The sequence below is a fragment of the Ceratotherium simum genome, chromosome 15 (assembly GCF_057802395.1).
Source record: "Ceratotherium simum simum isolate JZ-2026a chromosome 15, ASM5780239v1, whole genome shotgun sequence".
In the NCBI taxonomy this organism is placed as follows: Eukaryota; Metazoa; Chordata; class Mammalia; order Perissodactyla; family Rhinocerotidae; genus Ceratotherium; species Ceratotherium simum.
Genome location: NC_141914.1, coordinates 31,222,594 through 31,240,395, shown reverse-complemented (window position 1 = coordinate 31,240,395; position 17,802 = coordinate 31,222,594). Strand labels below are relative to the sequence as shown.

Genomic DNA, 17,802 nt, shown 5'->3' with positions numbered 1-17,802 from the left:
ATAGGTAATAGGAAAAATCAGAAGGTTTTTGAGCAGGAAAGTGAAGATAACCAAGGTGTCCTCTTTATGAGACCAGCCTGACAGCAGATTCCTGTGGAACATGGATCAAAGAAGGGGGAGATTATTGTCAAGGAGAACAATAAAGACGATCATCATGACTCCTGAGAGAGGGAGTCATTCTGGGGGAAAGATTCTTCATGATGAGGGCAGGAGACAAGGTCCAAAGCTGTGGGATGGAAGGAGTAGGATATAGAGATGTCCTGGTGTGCTGGGTTGAATAACATTCCTCCGAAATTCACATCTACATGGAACCCATGAATGTGACCTTATTTGAAAATAAGGTCTTTACAGATGTAATCAAGTTAAGATGAGGTCATATTGGATTAAGTTGGGCCCTAAATCCAATGACTGGTGCTTTTATAAGGATAAGAGAGATTTGGAGACATGGAAAGACATAACACAAAGAGATGAAGGCCATGTGACGATGGTGGCAGAGATGGGCATGATGCAGTTGTGTGCCAAGGAACCCCAAGGATTGTCAGCAGTGATCAGGAACTAGGAAGAGGCAGAGAACGACCCTTCCCTAGAGCTTTCAGAGAGCATGGCTCTGTGGACAACTTGAGTTCAGACTTCTAGCTCCCAAACCACGCAAGAATAAATTTCTGCTGTTTTAAGCCAGTAAGTTTGTGTTAATTTGTTACAGGAGCTCTAGGAAAAGAATGCACCTGGGCAACCTTAGAAAGACAGGATGGTAGGGGTCACCTTCAGAGACAAGGAGAGATTCATAAAAATTTAGTATACTAACCAGGACAGAGCAGCTTTTTATGACAAACTCCACAGTGGGCCTTTGTGGGGGGCACAGAGATAAACAAGGCATTGCTCCTAACTCAAGAATCTTACATACTACTTAGTGGAAACTATGAATAATCAATGAAAGGGACTGTGATCAAGGGAATAGATGAGGACACTGAGATTCAATAAAGAGAAGTGACTTACTAAAACGCACAGGGGTGTAAAGTGGCAGAACTGGGCTTGAACCCATCTCTCCTGCCTCCTAGTCCAGTCTGGAGACAGCTTTTCACAGCAGAGTAAAAACAAAGAGGAAGAGCCTTGTGGAATGGAGAAAGAAGCTTAGAAAAAGGAGGCTGGAGCTCTTTAAGGATCAGCCCCTGCTTTTTTTTTAACTCTGTTCCAAGATGGAAACATGGTACGTGGTTGCAGGTTCCCAATTCCCTAGATCCCTACCTCCTGAGAGTGCTGTCCTATTTCTTTTAAATCTCCAAAGAATGGCAATGATGACTTCATTGCTTTGGCCATTTTAATCTCAGCTGCTAAAAGGTTGAAACTTAGAATAAGTAGGTCACCACAAGTTCAGAACAAATGTGTCAAATGTTTCAGAAGCTCTAGCCTGAGAGCAAAACTAGAAGTGTTAGCCAATCGAGATTACCGCTGCCTTGGGAGAGGCATTTGATATGTGCTTCTCATCATATAATTATATTACAAACTGTTTGGATTGCGATAAAAAAACCCCATGCAGTTCACTTAAGTTCATCTCTTCTTCTTTTAGGAAGAACTGAAACATGAACCGTCTAGAAAGAACAGAATCTGGTTGAACAGGATATTTCTTAGAGTCTCTGGTCAAGGGACATGCTTGCTGGTTTCTAGACTCAAGAAATGCTGAGGATTCATTTCACTTATTTATTTAGAGAATTGAGGTAGTACTTTGGGAGGTAGTACCTCCTGATGATCTCACTAACTCTCAAAGTAGCCTTAGAGATCTCAGTCTGCCTTTTTATTTTACAGATGGTAAAGCTGATCCCCCACAGAGGGAAATAACTTGCCAAAAATAAATTAACACAGGAGGAAATCATGTGAAGAACACTTGGAGAGATGTTTGGTTTATTTAGTCACTAAAGAAATAGAAAACAAAACAATTTTGTGATACTGCTTCACATCTATCAAATCACCCAAAATTAAATATTTTAGACATCATTTTGTTTCATCTCAACAATGATCAGGCAAGGAAAGAGGCACATTCATACTCGGGAGATATAGTAAATGCGTTAAATTGGTATGATTATCTTCAAAGGCAATCTGCTAATTTAAACCATGAGACATAAAAATGGTGCTATCCTGTGACCCAGTGGTCCTATTTCTGGATTTACATCCTAAGGATTTATTAATTTTAAAAATGAATATTATTTGTTTAAAGATTTTTAGAATAGTGTTATTCAGAGCTTGAGACCGCTAAGATCACGTCATCTGAGCTCCTTCAAAAACATACGAGCAAACTGAGACCCAGGGAGAAATGATTTTGTAAGGTTCTGAGCCAGAATCAGAATCTAAGATTCCTGTCCAATCATCTTTCTGTTATGTTCTAAAGCATTTCAGTGAGAAGTTGAGAACAACCCAGATCTCCCCAAATCCCAGAGATAGGTTAGCATAACTATTAAGGGTCTGGCTTTCTGGGTTCAAATTGTGGCTCCACCAGTTACCAGCTGAGTGGTTTAGGCAGGTACTTAATTTCTTTGTGTTCTGTCTGTGAACCCAGTGCAATGATGATATCTTTGGTACATTGCAGCCATTACTGCGGCACCGGGTTTCCGTGGGCTCTGATCAACTTTGTGACCTTGTGCAGGCAAACTACGGAGCACCCAGCCTCAAGCCCCTCTGCTGCCTCTTGTCGCCTACCCTGAGGCTTCCCTGCTGATGCTGAGGTACGGCATGTGCCAACCCAGGAGTGTGTGTGTGTTTATCGGGGTGGTGGGGGGCTGGATATAAAGTCTCATGGGGCAGATGGGAACTGGTAGATAAACAAACAATTCCTCCTTCCTTCCCCAGCACTACCGCCTGAGATGTAGTTTATGCAGCTTTTTGTAGGATGGTCTCAGAGGAGGACGGTCTTGTGAGACGGAGCAATCCATCACACTTGGTGGTAACCAGCTCAATAACACACCCTCAAATTGACTCTTCTACTTTCCTTGCCTCATTTCAATTTTCCCTCACCCCTGCTTCCTTGGGATTACGCCCTGATTAAAGTAGCGCACGGAATCCTTTGCTTCAGGGTCTGCTTTCTTTCGAAGCCAGACTAAGACAAATGGTACCTACCCTGAGGGTTGTAATGAGGAGATATTAAATGAGTAAAAATTGGTCAAGTGCTTAGAACAGTGCCTGACATATAGTAATTACTATGTAAGTGTGAGCTATTCTTATTATACTGTATCCCCATGTAGCTCTGCATAGTGGTAAATATTTAGATCATGCTGCTACATGGAAAAATGTGTGTGAAATAATGTTAAGCAAAAACCAGAACACTAGGAAGCAAGCATCCCATGGATTTTAACTCCATAAAGTTTATACATACACTCTGATGATAGAAAGGATGACAGAGCTGGAAATTGTTACTCTGTAATGAGGAAAGGGTGCTATACTTACATTTCCCCAGAGGTGGTTTTTTATCCAAAGTGGAGTTTAAATAGTCAGAATGAATACAATCTCTTGGAGACTCTGTACACACCTCTGCTCAGAGATATGATCCAGTGCTTATAACTCCTCACAGTTGAAAAATCCTTCCATGCAGAACTTTTATTTTTTTTTACTGCAGTTTTGAGCCAATTTCCTTTCATCCACTGTTTATGAAAATTGGAAACCATATTGCAGTAGGTGTGATGAAACAACTCTACCTGAAAACAGAGATCTCTGCTTCTACTTTTCATGGGGCCGTGAGTTGGCAGCCTCCCATCCCACACTCAGTCCCCGACCTCCTCTGCAGTGGGTCCTCAGCACATCACCATCTCAGCGAGAGGCTGAGAGTGAACTCTCCCCTCTCCTCTCAGTCCCCTGAGAGTCTAGGCTAGGAAGAAGTGATATACAAATTATGAGGCTTGAAGCTCTGAACTTGGCTTCTTCAGACTAGCATGCACGTTGCCCTTCTGCAGAGAATAGCTTCATCTGGGCAGGGCACATTTTCCGGTGGAGATAGGGATTGGGGAGACTCCTGCTACTCTCTATCCCCATTTATTTGTCTGGGAGCCCAGTCATGTCTGTCACATGATCCATCTTGGTTTATACTCTCTAATGGTTTCCCATGGTACTTAGAGTTAAATCCAACTTCTCGTCCTGGTTGCAAAGCCCTTCTTCACCCTGCCCCTGCCGACCTTTCAGACCTTACTCATATCTCTTCCCCTGGCTGGCTCCTTTCTAGCTACACCAGTCACTTTTTTTGTTCTCAAACATGTCAAGCTTGTTTTCGTCTAAGTCTCTTCAGACTAACAGCCCAGAATACTCTGTCCCTCGATGGTCACCCATCTGGTTTCTTTTTGTCATTCAGATCTCAGTGTAAATGTCACCTCTTCAGCGAAGCATTTCCTGGCCGTGCATTCTAAGACACTTGAGTCACCCTTTTACACGTTATCCAATTTTGGTTCTCTGGAGAATAGCCAGCTGGTTTTGTCCTTGCGTTTAGGTGTCATCTCTTTACCATTTGGCATAAGCTTCACGGGAGGAAGAATCTCGTGTGTCCTCTTCTCTTGTTCTTTCTCAGAGCCTACCATGGTACCCAGCACAGAGACACGCTCAATAAATATATTGCATGAACATATATTATGTAGTAAGTGTGTTTAGCAAAGGCTTGCAGGTGGTTCAAGCAAAGGAAAAGCTGCAAATGACAGCCTTTCTTCTCTCTCTTGAGCTGGAAAGTAGGCCAGACACGTTGCTTTGTACACCAAAAAATACACTATTAACACCTTCCAGGTGGCAAAGGAAAAGAGGGCACTGAGGCTGATCCACCTGTGCCATGTGGTTTGTTGGTTCAGAATAGGAACTGGTTGAAGAATCACACACAATTCCAGATTTACAGACTCACTACAAAGCTGCAGTAATCAAGACAGTGTGGTATTGGTGACAGGATGGACGCATTGATCAATGGAACAGAATGAAGAGCCCAGAAACACCCACGCAAATATGGCCAATTGATTTTGACAAAGTTCCAAAGGAAATTCAGTGAAGAAAGGATGGTCTTTTCAACAAATATTGTTGGGACAATTGGTCATCCATATGCAAAACCGTGAACTTTGACCCAAACCTCATACCTTATACAAAAGAAAACTCAAAATGGATCATAGAGCTAAACATAAAACATAAAACTATAAAAATTTTAGAGGAAATCATAGGATAAAATTTTTTTGACCAGGAGTTAGGCAGAGTCCCCCTTTTTTTAGCAGCTTAAAACAACACAAATTTATTATCTGACATTTCTGGAGGTCAGAAGTCCTAAATGGGTTTCACTGGGCTGAAGTGAAAATGTCAGAAGGGCTGCAACCTATCTTGAAGCTTTAGGAGAGAAACAGTTTCCATGTCTTTTCCAGCTTCTCGAGGCTTCCTGCATTCCTTGGCTCATGACCCCTTTCTCTATCTTCAAAGCCAACACCATAGTATCTTCCAATCTCTCTCTCTGACCCTGACCCTCCAGTCAGACAGTTCTTAAACATGACACCAAAAGCATGATCCATAAGAAAATGTTGCTATATTGGACAAAGCGGACTTCATCAAAAGTAAAAACTTATACTCTGTGAAAGATACTAGTAAGATACTGAAAGTCAAGCTAGTGACTAGATGAATATGTGAATTATATTTCTGACAAACGACTTGTATTGACAATATATAAAGAACTCTTAAAACTCTAGTTTAAGAAAATAGACCACTCATTTTATAAAATGGGCAAAATATTGAACAGACACTTTGCTAAAGAGGAAATATAGATGGCAAATAAGCACACAAAGGGATGCAATAGGAAAACGAAAACTAAACTGTCACGAGATATCATTACATACTTATTAGAATGGCTAAAATTTAGAAAATTTTAAAAAACAGCTAACAATACCAAGTGCTGACGAGGATGTGGAGCAACTGGAACTCTGTTGCATTGCTGGAGAGAAGGCAAAAGGAGACAGCTGTTCTGGAAAATTATTTGGCAGTTTCTTTTAAGGTTAAACAAATAGCATATGACTTGACAACTCCACTCCTAGGCATTTGCCCTAAAGACATGAAAACTTATGTTCACACAAGAACCTGTACATAAATGTTTATAGCAACTCCGTTCATAATCACCAAAAACTGAAGACAATCCAAATTTCTTTCAATAGATGAATGGATAAACAAATGCGGTTCATCCATATAATGGAAAACTATACTCAGCAAAGAAAGGAACAGATAAGGAAGCCACAACATGGATGAAGCTTAAAGGCATAATACTGAGTGAAAGAAGCCAGTTTGAAAAGGTTATAGGCTGCATGATTCCATTTATATAATATTCTCAAAAGGACAAAACTACAGCGACAGAGACTAGATCAGTGAGTGCAGAGGTTGGTGTGGAAGGAGGGTATGACAGCAAAGGAGTAACATGAGGGAGGTTTTTAGGGTGATGGAACTCTTCTGTATACTGATCATGGTGGTGGTTATATGCATCTACACATGTGTTAAAACTCATGAAACATTGGGGCTGGCCTGGTGGGGTAGCAGTTAAGTTTGTGTGCTCCACTTCGGTGGCCTGGGGTTCACAAGCTCAGATCCCAGTTGCGAACCAATGCGCAGCTTGTCACGCCATGCTGTGGCGGCGTCCCATATAAAGTAGAGGAAGATGGGCACGAATGTTAGCCCAGGGCCAGTCTTCCTCAGCAAAAAGAGGAGGATTGGCAATGGATGTTATCTCAGGGCTAATCTTCCTCAAAAAAATAAATAAATAAAAATAAAAAATATGCATGGAAGGTCAATTTCATTATCTGTAAATTTAAAAAGTAAAATTAAAAAAAATATGAAATGATACCAAGACCTTGATTCCAGACTTCATTGCTTTCTAGCTATGCTATATCGGACCAGGCACTACTTTTATTAAACTCCACTTTTCTCATTACTTCAAATGCATATAATAAGAGTATCCACGTTTCGTAAGGATGTTTTGTGAATTAAACGAGGCAATGCATATAAACTTACACGCGCAGTGGCATATAGTGAGCACACAATAAATGTAAGCTGTTAATATGAGGTCACTATTTTCAGAAGAAAAGTCATTAGAGGAGGTAAAAAGAACATGAGCTCTGTAGATGGTCATACTTAGCTTTGAATTACCTATCATCCTGGACAAGTTAATTACCCACTCTAAACTTCAGTTTCCTAATCCAAAAAACAGATATAATAATATTTACTTTATAATATCGTGGTGAGTATAGCAATTAATATATGTGTAATACCTGGTACTTAGTCAGTGCTCAATAAATGATAGCTGCAATTATGATTTAGACTGTTTCAATAAGTAAAACATAATTTCTTCTGACACTGAAAAATTATGCTTACAAATGGATAATCGCAAATGATTAATTATGCAACCAAAAAGAGAGCTGATGTTATGCAAATATTTTAGTTTGTACTGGACTGGCCATTCATACATATTTTTCTATTTATAGTCAAAATAGTAATTGGTTGAAATGAGCACTATTGCATTTTAATGAGCTCTTAATAGGGCAAAAGGATACCTCCATACAAGGCAGAACAGATTTTCTGATACTGAGTATTTTTTCATTTTGTTATTTTGATTTGCAAATGGAGTCCACAGTTCTATAGAGTGGCTTTCTTCATTTTATAATTCCTTCTTTCTCTCATCTCAAGGACGTGTTTCAAAGTAAATTAAAGTAGGATCCAAAGGAACCTAGAGCCAGCTAGAAGAGCATAGTGGCCTCTCTGGGCTAGGTGTCCGAAGACAAGCTGAACTCTTCTAGATTTATGTTTTTCTAGTTATCATTGTCATTATCGTCATCATCATCATCATCAACCAGGCTCTGGTTATCCAAGAAGGGCTCTTGGGTTCTATAATACCTCCAGTCTTCCTGAATATTATTTAAGCCATTTTCATTTTTTTTTTTTTACTTTCTTTCTTTGTTCATTGCTCCATAAAAAGGAAAACTGTTGCTTTAAGATGATAAAGCTTGCACATTTTGAGAAATGATGTCCCTCTGTCAGCCAGGTGTATAAAAACACACCTTCAGCAAAAGACATTTTCATAACTTATTTTTCAATGTGATTAAAAATGTTCTCAAATGGGTGATATAGTTTTATTGTTGCTTATGACATTATGGAGGTTATTGATGGGAGAGGAAGTGCATAGTATACTAAGCAGAAAGCTGGAAAAGATCTCAGAAATTCTAGCCTAATATCTTCATCATATCAAAGGGGAGATGGAAACCTGGGGAAGAACACCCTGGGCACATGTTACCAACAAGTGAGAGGGCGAGTCAGGAGGGAACCAGGTCTCCTGCCCGCAGGATGGGTTAATTTGTTCTGCATCATATCACCTCTCCAACAGTCACCCTCCCTGTTTTCTTTTCCTTTCTATTCTTTAACCCCAGATTTGCAGAGTTTATTTAATCACCCTCATTGGTTCATAGAATACTAACATCATTAGTCCATGCAAAGACTCTCTCTTGTTTTATTATTACATATTTTCTCCTTCATTCACAATTGTCATTCCCAGCCCTTTCTCTTTCTTAGACACTCACTCTACTGTATCTGATATGTCCTTAACTATGCAAATACTCTTTTATGTATGTGTTTTAATTTACTTACTTGATTGTGCAAAAATCTTCATTCAACATTATGCTTTCAAGTCTATTCATGTAGCTATATGTTTATTTAGTTAAACAACTGTGACTATGGCCTAGCATTCCAGAGATTTAATGTGCCACATTTCACTTATCTATTCTCCCCTGGTGGATAGTAGGTAACTTCTATATTTGATACCACAAACAATGCCACAATTAACATTCTTGTATGTGTCCTTTCGTGAACTCACGGGAGAAATTCTCTGGATATACCCATTAGTGAAATTAGTGGGTCATAGGATACATCCATTCTTAATTTCACTAAGTATTGCCGGATTTCTTTCCACAAGGCTATATGTTATACACTCAGACAAGCAGTGCCTGATTGTTCCCATCTTCTCATATTCTTGTCAATGTTCGGTATTGTATTCTTTTCTTACTTTGCCATTCTAATGCATGTAAAGTGGTATTACATTGGTATTTGCATTCTTCTCGTTCTTAGCATCTTTTCACTTCTTAAATCACTGATTTAAGGTCTTTCCTTTTACAAATTACCTTTTCATATCCTCTGAGTACTTTTCTATTTGTTTTCCTGTCTCTTTTTTGTTAATTTGCAGGAGTTCCTTACATATTCTAGATAGTCATCTCTTGACTGTTATAGATGTTGCAAACATATTCTTCCAGTCTGTCCCCTGTCTGTTGACTCTGTCTCTTGTGTCTTTCAGTGAGCAGAAATTCTTTATGTTGATGGAGTCAAATCTATGTACTTTTAACCTTATGGTTTGTGTTTTGGAATGTTCCTTTAGAAGACGTTCTGTATCTTTCATAAAGATAACCTACATTTTCTTTTGACAGCTTTACAGTTTTATCTTTAACATTTAGATCCTTAAGCTACCTGGAGCCCATGTTTGAATATGGTATAAGGTAGAGCTACAGCTTTGTATTTCTTCATATAATATTAATATTTCAGCTTTGCCAATGCCATCTAAGTAATCCACTCTTTCACCTCTATTCTACTCCAGTCCCATTTGAAATGCTTCAGGATCTAAACATTTTCCACTAGATCCAGGAAGATATTCTGAACCATAGTTACATTCTCCGAATCCCAAGAGGAATAATGCCCATCCTAATTAGATATTTTATTGGCAACTGAGGCCAAGAACCCAGGAGTCAGGGTGCAGGATTTAAAGTCTACAGACTCTATTCACAACATTGTAAGACTCATCTACTGCAATAAGGGAGCCTGCAATTTGACAGCAGAGCACAATCTTTCATGGCTGCGGGTAAGAGGACTAGACCTGACTGTATCCCATGAGCTGGTTTTGAGGTGCTGGCAAGTTTTGAATCCTCTCTGGACTCCAGCTGCCTCAATTAGAAAATGGCTTTCATCTGATGTAGTAGGCTCCCAATTAAAGTTTTATGTGAAGAGTTTTTGAAGCTAAAGAAAATTTTAGAAAACCACTGGTATAGATGGTTTCAGGAGTTTTTCTAAATTTTCCTGTTAGGGTACCACCTCTCCATTGACTATTAGTTGTAATCCATTATTAATATGAATTCATTTTTAGTTCTGTCTCTAAGTTGGCTATTAAGAACAATGATAAGAACCACTCTAGCGTACTGTGCTCTACACACTGAAGGTCAATAAATATTTGATGAGCAAAAGAAGTTTTATGATACCAGGTGAAAAGAAAGGGTCATTTTCATTTTTTACTGTCAGTAAACCGTGGAGGAGAAGGGCAAATTTAGAAAAAAAAGTGAATTGGTTAATTTTCTTTTTTCTTCACAAATTAAATAACACTGACATACTTTCTGAGATTAAACTAACTCAATTTTGTGAAAGTTGATGATAGAAATGCTTTATATAGTTACCCAAAGATGCATATTGTGCCAGGCTTCTTCACTTTACTTAAAAGTGTATGAAAATCATTTGAGTGAGCCCTGGATGCAGCTGTTTTTGGAACAGATGATAGTATGAGTGAGTATGTGTGTGTTTGTGTGTGTTGTTTGGAGGAAGGGAGTTCTGTTTAATGGTCATATGGTTAATAAAGGTAGTTGGAAAAAAATGAAACCTCAATCTGGGTGGGGATGGCAAGATTTCCCAGATGGAAATGAGAGAGGTTGTTGAGAAAATGTAGTTTCAGTCCACGGAAAGCCTGCCGTAACACCCAGATTCCTGGCTACAAACCAAGCTCTAGTCTTCAGGGAAATACCTTGGAATCTTTAATACTCATTCAATTCTTAATGAAATATTTAGCCAACAGGGTAGCCCAATAGAAGAGTCAAGTTCTGCCCTTAGACATGTGTGGAGAGAACCCACCAAAGGCAGAAGCAGCTCAATCCTCGGGAAAAAGTGTTACAAAAGGAAGACCTGTGCAAGAAGGGCTTCTTTTGAGAGACTGTTGCAAGCACAATTTTTGGACATACTGGATCTCTTCTCCCTGAGGACTGCTTCCTCTGGAGGAGTTTTGCAGACTTTCAGAGTCTCAGTTACCATGGCAGATGGAGAAATTGAACGACGCCAGGAGGCACTGAATGGGCCAAGGGACTGCTCAGAGCCTGCAGTGAAAGCTCCTTATGGAAGTGTGAAACCAGTGCAGGGAAAGGCAAATTCAGTAATTCCCATTCGATGATTTGTTTGAAACATTTTGCTGAGGAGTAGGGAGAGCGGGGCTCTAGTTTCACCATCTCAGAGCCATTGGATCTGGAACAGTTGAGGCTCCTTCTGAAGGGATCTCGACCAGTTACAGGAGCCTGAGGCAGACATAATTCCTCTGCTTCTTGTCCCTTCACTCAAATCCAACAAAATATCTTCTGCCTAAAGCCCTCCCTCAATGCGTTTAATCATTCATTCTTTTCCTCAATGTGTGTTAAACACCTACTGTGTGCCAGCTACCACAACAGGAGCTGGGGAATCGGTGAGGATGTGGCACATGCCCTCAAGAGGCTCACAATTTGGTTGGAGAGGCAGATAAGGAAACCTGCCATTGAAAGAGTTCTACACAACAGGGGAATAAGTGACATGAAATCAGTCGGGGAGGCAGTCTCTGGACTGTTCACGTGCATGAACTTTGGCGGCACGTGGCCTCAGTTTGCATTCCACCTCTACGATTTAGTAGCTGTGCGATTTGGGGCAAGTTACTTCCATTCGCTGTGTTGCAGTCTCCTCACCTGTAAAAATGGGGGTCACGACACCAACCTCGTAGATTTGTGTTTGGATTAAATGAGTTAATCATGTGAAGTGTTTACTACAGCACCCAATGTGCAGTGTGAGCTCGACCAAGGTTAGTAATTGCTGTGATTTAGGTATTAAGGGAGCACAGGAGCATTAACTCATCTTGGGAGCAGGCGACAAGCTACACTTGTTAACAAAATCAGAATATGTAGTATAGCATCGCCTGTGCGGGACATCTTTTTTGTGGAAATCCCAAAGCTCTTTACTTAGGGCGTTGTGTTTTCTTCCATGAGGATGATCAGAAGCAGCCCTCAGGGAACTGAAAGCCCACGGCTTTTTTTGTCCAGCTGAATGTCTGACCATTGCTCTCTGTCTTCAGTTCTCAGCTGAGTCCAGCAGTTTCTGGGCAAGATGAGGAAGAAACAGTTACCGTCATTTCCCCACCAAGCCAAAGGGAAATGAGTGACTCACTCCAGCATCACGGAATGTCTGAAAGGGGATTTCTCTTTTTATCTGAAGGAAATTTGGGCAGGAAAAATAGGCTACCGCTATTCCCCAATCTTGTGAAATAATTTATTCGCTTAATATTTCTATGAGCTTTCTTAAATACTGCATGCTAGAAACTGTGAGCTACAGAATAAGAGCCTGTACTTATTGATCATCCCCTGTGTGCCAAGCTCTGTAGGAAGTCCCTTCTATACCTAGTCTAATGCTCACAACACATCCTTATGAGATGGGTTCATTAATATTCACATGAAGAAACTAAAACATAGAGAGGTTAAGAAATAACTTGTCCAAGGTTACACAGCAAGATAGGAAATGGTGGAGCAGGGGTTTGAACTTGGGGAGAATTAGCTGAGAGCCTAAATGCCTCACCACTATGTTTGCCTGTCTCAACAAGATATAATCACATTCCATGGGGAGCTCTCACTCTAGTGAAGGAGCCAGAAAAGTGAACAGATAATTAATATACAGTGTAATCTGTGCTCCATAAAGGTGCGAACAGAACACTGGGGGAATACAGAGGAGGGAGTGAATTACTCTGCCTAGGAGAATCAGTTTTAGCTGTCATCAGCAAAGTACTCAAGATTGTACAAAATTTCCAAAATATGTATGAACCTGGAATGATGAAAATCTGTTGCAGTGAAAGAGAAGCTTAAACTCTAAGATGACTAAAGACTATAAACAGACTAGGTAATCAGCCTCTAAATGAGCAAGAGCCAAACTTAAATTTTTAAGAGTCTATTCCTCTGGGTATTATATGCCTACCACTGCTTTGGTGTGACAGAACCATGCTTCATATCACCGACTGTCCAAATCATGTACTTCAAGTCCCAGCTCAAATCCTACCTCTTGGAGGGTAGTGACCATGATTTATTTATCTTTATTCATTTTGGCATCCCCTGTCCCACCCATTCCAGGTGACTAGCTCGCTGCCTAGCTCAAGATAGGAGCTCAAAAATGTTCAATCTGAGTCTTTCAGAAGTTGATTATTCTATTTGTGGTTAGTCCAAGACCTATTTTTTTTCCTCTCAGCTTTCTCTTTTTTCATTTCACACCTCATTTATATTTCTCACAAATGTTGCAAGGAGGCAAACTCTAAAATCCATCCCTTTCAACATTTGGGAATGAGTTCATCCAAATGAGAGCCCAAGATAAATTCTGGTGGTAACTTCTGGATTTTCTTTATCAGTTATCATAGATTGCCAAAAGTCACCTTAAACTGAGTGGAACAAAACTGGTTCCGCATTGTTTAAGATCTGGCCTGACTTCCTACTCAGGTCTGATTTGTGAACGGTGGGTACCAACTAGTACACATCCTCCTGCAACCTGTGGCATCAAAACCATCTGTTGAACAAGAGGGAGGGGAAGGTGAAAGGAGAGAAAGCAAATGGAAAGGGATGAAGGGACAGAAAAAGATTCTGTTGGTCTAAGCTCGAAAATAAATGGAGGAGGCAAGGATGTCCTGCAAGATGCTGTGGATAATGTTATAATATATCACCACTTTTTATGAAGCCAACCGAATTGTAGGCCCACAGAGACTCAGTGAGGATTTGAGGGAAAAATATCAATCTTCAGTAAACTTCATCGTTTTGAGTTCAAATCAGTGGGTATCATTACGTCTGATCAATCACCAGTCCAAGTGTGGCTGAGAACTAGCTGTCGGCTACAACCCTGTAGGCATCACATTTGTCAGTTACACTGCTCAGGGGCCCAGACATTGCAAAGCTGCTCCCAGTAGCACAGACTTTGACTCTGATGCCCTTCAGACACACTTCCAGGACATCCAAGACGCCTCCGTTAATTTAGATCTCTCATTGTGCTTTTAATAGACCTCTGCTACCCTAACTGACCCTGCACTATCTGTGGTCATAAATATTTCTTAGTTATCCATAGTTTTCTAGTAATTTAGGTCAAAATGATAAGATAGATCTCAGCATATCTCAGTATCTCATAAGGTGCCAGTTTATTTTTTAAACATTTTACAGTATTGACTAAGAAGAAAGGAAATGTTTTGAACTTGTGATTTTTTAATCCAAATTTATTAATGTACTTTTGTTTGAAAATATTTCTTACACCTTTTTAGTGCCAGAATCTTTATTGACAATAGCCCAGATCACAGCACCAGCTAACAAGCAATTTTGTTAAGCATTTGTGGGGTTTTTTTAGAATGTTATTTTAAAAAAAAGTTTAATTAGGGACTCTTAAAAATGTAGTTGAGATTTTAGAATGAGAGCCTCAGTTACTTTTTTTAATTGAGGTGAAATTCATGTAACATAAAAGTAACCATTTGAAAGGGAACAGTTCACTGGCATTTCGTACATTCACGCTGCTGTGCCGCCACCACCTCTATCTAGCTTTAAAATATTTTCATCACCCCAAAAGGAAACTGAACACGTTAAACACTTAGTCCCCATTCTTCCCTCCTCCCAGCTCCTGGAACCACCACTATACTTCTTGTGTCTATGGATTTACGTACTCTGGATATTTCATGTAAGTAGATATTTCATACTAATATGTAACCTTTATTGTCTTTCGTCTTTCACTTAGCATAATGTTTTTGAGGTTTACTCACATTGTAGGATGTATTCATTCCTTTTTATGGCTGAATAATATTTCACTGTATGTATATACCATGATTAGTTTATTCCTTTATCTATTGATGGGCATTTGGGTTTTTTCCACCTGACTGTTATAAATAGTGCTTCTGTGAATATGCATGCACATGTACTTGTTTGAGCATCTGCTTTCAGTTCTTTTCAATCGTGTCTGACAGTTTTGGTGCAAATATCTTTGGGCAGACATCTTTGCCGCAAGCCTTTTCACTGAAAACATTTTCCCCACAGAACTAATTGGACATAAGGCAATTTTGCCAGAAAAGATAAAAATCATCCCCCAAAAAGAGGCACATTAATTAAAAAGGACAGAATGAAACATGAAAAAATGAATAACAAAATTAAAAATACTTGAATACATTTAAAGTGTGTGTATGTCAATTCATGGCAATACTGCACAAATAACTGATTTGATTTCATTTTTTGTGGATTGTACTTAACTAAGCATGTCTTCCTTCTATGGGAAATGTGCGTTCAATTCTGCACCCTCAAAGAAGAGGCCCTTGGCCCTCTTTTTCTCCTCCAACGTAGTGTGTTTCAAAATAAGAAACCAATTCTTGGGGTAAATCGTTGTCATCTGTCAGCTGGATAAAGCTATCGATAAAATGTCGCTAACTGGAAGAAATGCTAACTATCTTACGACCGTCACCACGTCTACTCATCGTAGTATAGACCATTATGAGGACTAGTTAAGATTTACATCATGAAAATGGGAGTAACTGCAAGAACTTCATCAATGGAGAAATGAAACCAAACTGAAAACAAACTCAAAAACCAAACTGTCAACCAATTATTATTATTTTTTTAAATCTTTTAGGGTGGTTAATTTGTCAGTGGAGAAATGAAACAAACCATAAAACCAAACTGTCTGTCAGTTTGTTTTTTTCTTTTATGGCAAAATTGCCTTACGGTGCAGCAAAAATGTTTGCAGTGAAAATGCTTAAGGCAAAGATGTCGACTGCAAATGCGCTTGCAGCGAAACTACCCAGAACCCTTTCGGATACATACCTAGCAATGGAATTGCTGGTTCATAAGTTAGTTCTGTGTTTAACTTTTTGAGGAACCGTCCAGCTGTCTTCCATAGTAGCTGCATCATTTTACATTCCTACCAGTAATGTATGAGGGTTCCCATTTCTTCACATCCTCATCAACACTTGTTATTTTCTGTTTTTTTTTTATTATAGTCATCCTAGTGGATAAGAAATGGTATTTCGTTATGTTTTGATTAGAAATTCTCTAATGACTAATGATGTCGAGCATCTTTTTTATGTGCCGGTTGGCTGTTTGTACATCTTCTTTTGAGAAATGCGTATTCAAGTCCTTTGCCCATTTTTTTGGTTGGGTTGTAAGAGTTCTTTATATATTCTGCATACTAGACCCTTATCAGATATATGATTTGTAAATGTTTTCTCCCATTTTGTAAGTGCTTCTTTGTTGTCTTGATAATGTCTTTTGATGCAAAAAGTTTTTAATGTTGAAGAAGTACAATTTATTTTTTCTTTTGTTGCTTTTGGTCTCATATCTAAGAATCCATTGCCAAATGCAAAGTCATGAAGATTAACCCTTATGTTTTCTTCTAAGAGTTTTATGGTTTTAGCTCTTGTATTTAGGTTGTTGATCCATTCTGAGTTAATCTTTATAGACGGTATGATGTAGGGGTCCCACTGTATTCTTTTGCATGTGGTTCTCCAGTTTTCCCAGCACAGGGCTTCGGTTTTGTATACATGTATATGCTATGGGAAAACTTTAAATGAGGAATTAACGAGCTTTATGGGGAAGACAGAGACTGAGCAGGCCAGAGTCAAAGTCTGGTCCTCACCAATAACTAACAGGCCTCCCTTTGCACTCCTCCCCACCTCTGCCAGCTGCTCACAGAACACCTGAGAGGGAAAAAGGCTGGTCTGAGAGGAGAGAGAACAGGTACACTAGCTTGATAGGAAGAAAATGGTTAAAAGTAAGAAGGACAGCTTCCTTTCTGATCCACCATCTGCAGTGGAACTGGAGCCAAGATGCAGATTTTCGTGAAAATCCTTACGGGAAAGACCATCGCTCTCGAGGTTGAACCCTCGGATATAATAGAAAGTGCAAAGGCCAAGATCCAGAATAAGGAAGGAATTCCTCTTGATCAGCAAAGACTGATCTTTGCTGGCAAGCAACTGGAAGATGGACGTACTTTGTCTGACTACAACATTCAAAAGGAGTCCACTCTTCATCTTGTGTTGAGACTTTGTGGTGGTGCTAAGAAAAGAAAGAAGTCTTACACCACTTCCAAGAAGAATATGCGTAAGAGAAAGAAGGTTCATCTGGCTGTCCTGAAGTACTTTCAGGTGGATGAGAATGGCAAAATCAGTCACTTTTATCATGAGTGCCCTTCAGATGAATGTAGTGCTGGGGTTTTTATGGCTAGCCACTTCGACAGACATTATTGTAGCAAATGTTGTCTGACCTATTGTTTCAACAAATCAGAAAACAAGTAATTGTATATGGGTTAATAAAAGACAGGAACTAAAAAAAAGAAGTAAAAAAGACAGGTCATTGAGATTATCTTTCAACCTCGTGTCTTGGGCACGTATGTCAGAACTTTGGTAATTACTATACAAAACAATAAACAAAAATTCAAAACAAGAAACCTAAACATCAAATGCGCCTCTGTTTGGTGGCCTATGATTGGAGTTTTAGATGAGAAGGGAGAAGAGGAAGGAGATCTGTGTCCTGCTTGTTGCCCCACCTTGACCAGCATGAGTCATTTTCTTCCTCCACCAGGGTCAAGGAAACCAGTGGAGGCTCAGAGGAGCCCACTCTTCATGCCATGATGGTAGTTATGATAATACAATAAGGGAGCGGCTATGGCAAATCCAGGTTGCCTGATGACAAGAAGTGCATCAGGAACAGAAGCTGTAGCCAAGACAGAGTGTGACATGGA

The 17,802-nt window shown here is 39.6% G+C and overlaps 1 pseudogene; it reads left to right on the top strand.

The window, feature by feature from the left end:
- The first annotated feature begins 16,888 nt into the window (after window positions 1–16,888).
- Window positions 16,889–17,356, top strand: LOC101395660 (ubiquitin-ribosomal protein eS31 fusion protein pseudogene; annotated as a pseudogene).
- Window positions 17,357–17,802: the final 446 nt, after the last annotated feature.